Source organism: Phyllobates terribilis, unplaced genomic scaffold (assembly GCF_046119375.1).
Source record: "Phyllobates terribilis strain yellow unplaced genomic scaffold, ASM4611937v1 Scaffold_1__5_contigs__length_1240528914, whole genome shotgun sequence".
Taxonomy (NCBI): domain Eukaryota; kingdom Metazoa; phylum Chordata; class Amphibia; order Anura; family Dendrobatidae; genus Phyllobates; species Phyllobates terribilis.
Window position 1 is genome coordinate 566054562 of NW_027362761.1, and position 9107 is coordinate 566063668.

The following is a 9107-nucleotide window of genomic DNA, read 5'->3' on the forward strand; positions in this document are numbered from 1 at the left end:
TCTCAGCTGAGTAAGGGAAAGTTATAAATTGTAATTAGGTCATTTTACATTATTTGACAGTTTTACTAAATCCACGATGGAAAATAAAAAATATACAAGACCACTGATGCCTAACCCTTACTTTGTATAACAATTCTCAATTTCAATATATATCGTATTTTTTCGCTTTAAAAGACACACTTTTTTTCCCCCAAGAAAATAGGGGTGCATCTTAGAAAGCGAAATCACCTTACCGGCTGTGGTGGAGCGGGTCCCGGAGATGCTGCGGGGTGCTGGAGATGCTGCGGGGTCAGGACGGGATGTTCAGAGGCGGATGCGGGCCCCACCATGCTGTCTGCCAAGTTCTGCGCTGAAGGCAGCGCATGCTCAGATTGAGATCTCGGCAGCGCATGCTCAGATTGAGATCTCGGCACCGAGATCTCAGGAGACGAGGTCTCGGTGCAGAGATCTCAATCTGAGCATGTGCTGCCTCCGGCATCCATTTTCCCGGATTCCATCGCATAGGACAGTATGGAAGGTGCGGGGCTCCGGCTGCCACAAGATGTCGGCGGAGCTCCCGCACCACCGGACACCTCCAGCTCAGAACTTGGCAGACAGCATAGGGCATGCAGCCACCTCCAAACATCTCGCCCTGACCCTGCAGCATCTTCGGCACCCCGTCCGCATTTCTGGCACCTCGTCCACATCTCCGGCACCCCGTCAGCATCTCCAGCATCTCCAGGACTCCGCAGCATCTCCAGGACCCCGTAGCATCTCCGGGACCCCGCAGCATCTCCAGAACCCCACAGCATCTCTGGCCTCAGCCAGCGGCAACCCTGGGACCCCGTTCTACCAACACCTCCCCCCCAGGTAAGCTGATTATAATACGCACCGGTTTATTAAAAAACTTTTTTTTCCTATTTTCCTCCCCAAAATTTGGGGTGCGTCTTATAAACTGGTGCGCTTTATAATCCGCAAAATACGGTATTCAATCAACATGAAAATTAAAGGGAATCTGTCGCCCCTGGCACTTATCTGACCTCTAATATGGGCATACAGGTGATAGAAATGTAGCTCTATACCTACCTGTATGCCCCATATTAGAGGTCTTGTTGCTGTGAAATTTCTTTTATTCAATGAATTTTTGATACCTTGCGGGCACAGGGCCTGGAAGAAATCCCTGCCTACTGTGTTAATTACAATGCTTCCCCTCTCCCCTGCACGTCACAGTGCCCTGTGACGTGCAGTTGCGGCGGCCAGATCCTGCGCCTGCACACTTCAGCTTTTATGCACGGTCCACTTTTTTCTCCAGTCTATGTTCATTGAACAGCAGGGATCTTCTGTGCAGGTGTAGCACCCAGGGGATGGGGACTACTCGGCGCCCGGACCTTAATGCCTGGTCTTGGGGCATGTCGCGGTGGTCGGCTCCCGGGCCCGTACCCTGGGGTCTCTCTTAAAAAAGGGGAAAAAGGAAAATGAAATGTCGAAGTTCGTGACGCCACCTGTGGTGTTTGGTGACGACCACCAGCGCTGAGGCAGTCCACTGAGGCCGGTGTTACGGCAGCTATGATGGTGTAGCTCCCCACAGGTGGAGCTAGGCCTCAGGGCAGCGGTGTTTGGTAAGGTGCACAATATGGCGGTGACCCAGCCGGGTCCAAGGAAAAATGGGAGACACACTCACGTTTGGCTTCAGTACCTTTTTACTGGTGGAGTTGCTGTACCGCCCGGAGCACTGCAGGGTGAGGGGTGCACTGCAGGTCTCTCCCCAGTGAGCAGGTATAGGGCCTCCTGTATCCTTGCCGTGCCGCTTCGTGTAGTTTATGGCCCGTCTGAAACTAGGCTCAACTTAGTCCTTGTGATGCGCCGGCTGACTTGGTGTTACGGCCTTTTGCTGAAGAGCACGCTCCTGGTATGGCGGAGCCTCCGTGCCTCCTGGTCCTGCTACGTGTCAGCTCCTGGGCTATCCTGAGACCTGAAGTCTTCCAGGAAAGATCCTGCTGTTTTCCACAGAGGGTATACTGCTCTGCAGACTCGGAACCGGTGTCCAGTATATTTCTGGGGTGAGCTTATGAAGCTCCTCTGTCCCCAACACTACTGTTCCACTAGCCTTCGGCCTACTCTGGGCCCTCACTAGGCTATACACACTGGCAGTTAGCTGGCTGCTTCTTCTGCCGCTCTCTAGAGCGTCGGCAACGCTCCTAGCTGTCTCCTTCTCTGCTCTGCTAGACTGCTTGCAGAACCTGCTGACACACTGTCTCTCTGTCTCAGGCTGCAGCAGACTCCAGACTGTTCTCTCACTGCAGAAACCTGCTGAGTCCCCTCCTGCCTAGCTCCACCATCCCTATTTATATCTCCCTGTAGGGCTCCCTCTGGTGGTTCTGAGGTAGGGTGGAGGTGTGTGCATGCTCTGGGGGCCTCTTGTGGAGAAAACCTGAAATGCACCCCCCTTGGGTCTGCGACTCCATGCACAGCAGGGCGTCACATTCCCCCATAGTTGAACTCAGCACTCCCGGGCTGAAGCACATTTTGTAATAACAAAAATAACAAGCTTCCCTTTATGGGAGGTTAGGACACTCGAACGTTGCATAACAAGTTAGTAATGAATACATATATCTAATGCAATAAATAATTGGCAATGAGCAAATAGAAAGTCCAAGTCTCTTCCGGAGAGGTTGCTCAAAGGGGCACTCCAGGGAGCGCAAATATTTACAATACAAAGTCTTTGGGCTGCACAAAGTCCTCAGCCTCAGAGTTCATATATGAGGAATAAGCGGGTTAGGGTTAAAGTGTCCTTTCCACTTAGATTGTCCAATCAAAGGGAAGAAATATAAGTTAAATACACACATGAATACAATATGCAGTATAATACATAATACCTCAGGGGTAACTATCTACATGAATCATTGCTTCTATTTTAGATTCTATATCTAGCAGGGGTTTGACCTTGTTTGGTGTGGGTTGATCTGCGCAGGAACGGGATGCGTGAGACACTAGTGTTTGCACTATTTCCCATGTGGTCAATACTAGATATAGATGGACTGCTGGTGTGTTTTGACCTCCCTAACCGACTGGCAAGTGTACCGTTTGCTGGGCCTTCTTGCTCTGCTCCCGCCGGTGATCCTTCTTGAGTAGGCTCTTCTCCAGTATTAGCAGGTTCAACTTGCTGTGGGGAGTTTTCTGGTTGTTGGAAGAAGTGGAGTACTGGGACGATTACCGCTCCTCCTATTTGAGGCCAATCTGCCGGGAAGTCGCCTAAGTCAGTATGAATTATTGCTTCCTCAGGTTCCTCCTGGATGATGAGAGGCGCTTCTTCTTGGGGTTTGAGCAGATCCGGACACAACTTCAGGTGGTCCCGAGATACTGTTGCAGTGGTTCTCCCTCCATCTTTGCTGATCAAACACGTCTTCCTGTTGTCAAACCTTGAATTCCACACAGTGTTGGATTCTCTCTCTCACTGGTCATCAAGCTTGTGGTTCCTCCGCTTCCTTTTCAATACCACTTCTCCTGGTGTGAAGGGTTCTGCTGGTGCACTTCTGTTGTATTGTGCCTCTTGTTTATCCCTCACCCGAGTGAGACTGTCTTCGACACAGGCTTGGACTCTCCTGTACTGCTCCTGTCTGGTCATGTCCCAATCCTCAGTGGTCACATCAGCTTCAGGTTCTACAACACCAAGCTCCAGGTCCATGGGCAACTTCCCAGGTCTTGCCCGCATTAGATATGCCGTAGTGCAATTGGTGGAACTTACTGGTATGTGATTATACAGATCCACTAGGTCAGGTAGTAGGTCTGGCCACTGGTTTCTCTCTTCTAGTGGTATGGTCTTCAGTAGATCGATGATGATGTTATTCATCTTTTCACAGAGACCGTTAGTTTGGGGGTGGTACGGTGTAGTCCTGATCTTTTTACACCCATACAGATGGCAGAACTCTTTGAACAATTCAGCCTCAAAGGCCGGGCCTTGGTCAGTCAGTACCTGCTCAGGGTATCCATGGGGCCTGCAGAAGTACACTTGGAACGTCCTAGCTGCTGTCTCTGCTGTCAGGTCTTTGACAGGGGCGACCACCAGGAACCAGGAGTAGTGATCCACCATGGTCAGGGCATAGGAGTATCCTGACCGACTGGTTGACAACTTGACATGGCCCAGGGCCACGATCTCCAGAGGGCGAGTCGTCTTGATGGGTTGCAGGGGTGCCTTCTGGCTGCTGTAGTCTTTTCTTCTGAGGCTACAGGGTCCACAGTCTCTGCACCACCTCTCAATGGAGCTGCGCATCTCCACCCAGTAGAATCGACACTTCAACAGGGTTTCTAGCTTTTTCCAGCCAAAGTGCCCCGCCTGATCGTGGTAGGCCTCCAACACCATCGGGATGTCCGTCTTGGGGACCACTATCTGCCACACCATCTGGTGGGTTTTGGGATTGACGTACCTCCGGCACAACTTCTCACGGTAGATAAACAACTGGCTTCTCTCATTCCACAGCTGCTTTGCTTGGAGAGACGCATCCTTCTCCAGGGAGGAACCTTCTTGGGTTATCAGCTCCTTGACACGGCTGACAACCGGGTCGCTGTCCTGGGTCTCTTTCCAGCTGTGGTGAGGCAAGGGGTTTAACGTCTTACCGCGTTGCTTCCTGGAGGCTCGTAGCTCGTGGGCCATCCCATTCCAGTGGAAGGCAGGTAGTTCAACCTCTTCCAGGTCATCCACTTCTTCTTCTGTGTCTGACTGGTGAAGCATCCTGGACAGGGCATCGGCGTTCTTGCAGCCCGCCCAGTACTTTATGGTGAATTGGTAGTTTGACAGCCGAGCCATCCATCGTTGTTTCATGGCTCCCAGCTTGGCTGTTTCAAGATGAGTTAAGGGGTTATTGTCAGTGTAGGCAGTAAACTTGCTGGAGGCTAGGTAGTGCTTGAACCTTTCTGTGATGGCCCAGACCAAGGCCAGGAACTCCAACTTGAAGCTGCTATAGTTCTCTGGGTTCCTCTCGGTCGGGCGGAGCTTCCTGCTTGCATACGCGATGACTTTCTCCTGGCCATTCTGCTTCTGACTTAGGACAGCTCCCAGTCCTTCATTGCTGGCATCAGTATACAGCAGGAACGGTTGGCTGTAGTCAGGGTAGGCTAGGATATCATCACCTGTCAGGATCTGCTTCATTTCTTGAAATGATTCAGCCTGTTCTTTACTCCAGTAGAATGGGGGATTTCTACCTTTGGGGAACTGTCCTACCAGGAGGTCTTGCAGAGGTGCTGCTCTCTTGGTGTAATCTTTTACAAACCTCCGGTAGTATCCTATCAGTCCCAGGAACTGACGCACCTCCTTGAGGTTCTTCGGCTCCGGCCATTTCTGGATGGCAGTGACTGTCTCCGGGTCTGGTGCTACCCCTTCTGGACTGACAATGTGTCCCAGGTACTGTACCTTCTTCTTGAGCAGGTGGCACTTGGAGGGCTTCAACTTCATCCCATACTGGGACAGTGACTCAAATACCTCCACGAGGTGATTCAAGTGGTCCTCAAACGTCTTGGAGTACACAATCACGTCATCCAGGTATAGTAACACAGTCTCGAAGTTGCGGTGTCCCAGGCAGCACTCCATGCATTGCAGAGTCCAAACGGCATACTGTTGAACTCGCAGAGTCCCATCAGGGTGGTGAAGGCCGTCTTCTCCCAATCCTCCTCAGCCACAGCTACTTGCCAGTACCCACTAGTGAGGTCAAGGGTGGAAAAGTAATTTGCAGACTTCAAGGCAGCCAGGGATTCCTCAATATGTGGTAAAGGGTATGCATCTTTATGTGTAATGCGATTTACTTGTCTGTAATCTACACACATTCTCATGCTTCCATCCTTTTTCCTGACTAGAACTAGGGGAGCTGCCCAGGGACTACAACTATCCCTTACTACCCCTGCCTTCTTCATGTCATGCAACATCTCCTTGGCTTTCTGGTAGTGTGCTGGAGGTATAGGCCTGTACCATTCCTTGATGGGGGGATGGTTGCCTGTGGGGATGGGATGTTGTACCACCTTAATCCTCCCAAAGTCAAGTGGGTGTTTGCTGAATACCTGCGCGTATTCCTGAACCACCCGGTGCACTCCCTGTTTCTGGTGGGCAGGAGTGGTGTCTGTCTCAACGTGGAGCTGTTGACACCAATCCTCCACCTGTGTTGTAGGGTCATTATCCTCCACTTGGTCTGGGGAGGTTAAGGACTCCGCCGTGTGAATAGAGTTATTATTTACAGTGTAGAGTTTGGCAATAGTGGCATAACGTGGTAATCTGACCTCGTCTTCCCCATAGTTAAGAAGGCGGACGGGCACCCTCCCATTGCGTACATCTACCACCCCCCTGGCAGTCAAGAGTGTAGGTCTGTGCTCTGAGCTAAGGGGTTCTACTACTGCCTGGTAGCTCTGTCCTTTAAGATCTATTGCTGCTCTACCCCAGATAAGCATTTCACTCATTGAGGGAATTACAATGGGTATCGGGTCTGTTACCCGCACATTACCAGTCTCACCGCCGGTCAGCTTCATTTGCTGCTGGTACGTCAGGGCTCGGATCTCCTTCTAGATCGCTCTCTTCTGCCCTGGTCTGGCAACGTCAGCGAGCTGTTGGAGTAAAAACACAACCTCCTCCAAACAGTTACCAACAATGTTAGTGCCTAGTACCATATTCAGTCCATTTTCCTCATGGGCAGTCTTCACCACAATGAGTCCCTGGTCCTTTAACTCCACTCTCCCCACTTTTACTGCTACATTCTTAACCCCAAGTAGGTCAAGAGGGAGGCCGTTAGAGGCGTATACTGAAAAGTCTGGGTTTGGGGGCTGGAGACTGTCCATGGACCAGTATTTGCTATAGAGGATATCAGGTATGATTGTTACCTGGGATCCGGTGTCCAGCAGGGCAGGTATCGCAATGCCATCCAGTATGATGGATAGGAAAGGTCTTCCTCCCACGAACCTGCGGTGCCAGTCTGAGGGGCCTGCTGAGTCTATTCCTGGGTGCTGGCCTTCGGACCCAGGGTTTGCTCGTTTAAAGGACACTGGTGCACTGTGTGACCTGCCTTCTGGCAGCGGTGGCAGACGAACTCTTGGCGAGGATGATGCTGGTTGTTGGTCCTTCCTGGGGGCGGCGTTGTCCTCCTCCGGGGTGGCGATGTCCTCCTTCTCCTCCGGTTCATCCAGGGGACATCCTCAGGGCAGTCAGCTAGCAGGATCTTTCCCTCGGTCTCTGGCTCCATCCGTAGTTGCAGGGCACTCATTACAGTGGCCATGTTTTTGGTCAGCTGGAGCACTTCTGAGCGCAAACAGTCCAGCTCAGTAGGGGGCGCTGCCTGCACTATGGCTTCAGCAGCCAGCGGGGAAAAGGTGGGTGCTGCTGGCGTTGGAGTGGCCCCACCCTGGTAACGCTGGATAGATGTATCTGCTGTCTCCAGGGGTTGTAGTCCCTTGATAGCCATGTCCTTAAGGGTGTCAAAGGTAGCATCTGGATGGTCCAAGGACCACCAACGCACAGTCCGGCTCTCCGCTTGGGACCTCAGCCCCCGGACAAATTGTTCTTTCAGCATTTTACTCTCATTAGTTATGCTAATTGGACTAACCTGTTTTAGAGCCCGCAGGGCCCCTTGTAAGCGGCAGGCGTAGTCCCGAACGCTGTCTTCCGGTTTCTGAGAGCATTGGTAGAACCTCATCCGGAGGTCTGCTTAAGTGCGGTCCTCGAAGGCAGTCTGTAACTTTTCGAAAATTACGGACACTGATTACTGGTCTGCGGCCGTCCAAGTCTCTACTTCCCTCTCCGCAGCACCAGTCAATTGTCCCACAACTACTGCAGCTCTTTGTTTGCCCGTCATAGAATACATGTCCAGGATGCTGCATATTTTGCGCTTGAATCCAGACAGGGTGTCCGGCTTGCCGCTGTACTGGGGGAGCCACTTTGCTCCAGGCATGTACGGTAAAGTCAATGGTACGATAGGGGCTACAGGCCCTGGTAATGGGGCGGCTGCTCCGTCCTGAGCGGCGGCGGCTGCGGGTACATCATCGGGGCTGTCAGCCTGGGCAGCGACGTCGGGCTGTTGCTGCAACATCTTGGCGCCCCCCTAGCGAACCATGGCCTACCTTCCTTCTGTAGGCCGCAGCTCCGCAGGTGACGGTCTGCTGATAGGACCTTGCGTCGCTTACGTTCCACGTCAGCGCGTTCGCTGGGTTTTCCTGCCAGGACCTGACGCTGCGTCAGTCCGTGGGGCGTGTCCTCAACTTCGCGCGCTTTCAGTGGTTACGCCCCCTAGTTTTCCCGCGGTTACGCCCTTCTTCTCGCGCGGTGACCGAAAAGATGGCGGCCAGTGGCGGGAAACTCCAGAAAATGGCAAGAAAAGCTTCACCACTGTGAGTTTTACAGTTTCTTAAGGCGCACAGTACCCGGTGCCAACGGGCACAACTCTTTCCGTTGCCGCGGGCACGCAATCCTGTTCGTGACGCCAGTTAGAGAGATGTAGCGCCTAGGGGATGGGGACTACTCGGCGCCCGGGCCTTAATGCCTGGTCTTGGGGCATGTCACGGTGGTCGGCTCCTGGGCCCGTACCCTGGGGTCTCTCTTAGAAAAGGGGAAAAAGGAAAATTAAATGTCGAAGTTCGTGACGCCAGCTGTGGTGTCTGGTGAGGACCACCAGCGCTGCGGCAGTCCACTGAGGCCGGTGTTACGGCAGCTATGATGGTGTAGCTCCCCACAGGTGGAGCTAGGCCTCAGGGCAGTGGTGTTTGGTAAGGTGCACGATATGGCGGTGACCCAGCCGGGTCCAAGGAAAAATGGGAGACACACTCACGTTTGGCTTCAGTATCTTTTTACTGGTGGAGTTGCGGTACCGCCCGGAGCACTGTAGGGTGAGGGGTGCACTGCAGGTCTCTCCCCAGTGAGCAGGTATAGGGCCTCCTGTATTCTTGCCGCTTCGTGTAGTTTATGGCCCGTCTGAAACTAGGCCCAACTTAGTCCTTGTGATGCGCCGGCTGACTTGGTGTTAGGGCCTTTTGCTGAAGAGCACGCTCCTGGTATGGCGGAGCCTCTGTGCCTCCTGGTCCTGCTACGTGTCAGCTCCTGGGCTATCCTGAGACCTGAAGTCTTCCAGGAAAGATCCGGCTGTTTTCTACAGAGGGTATAT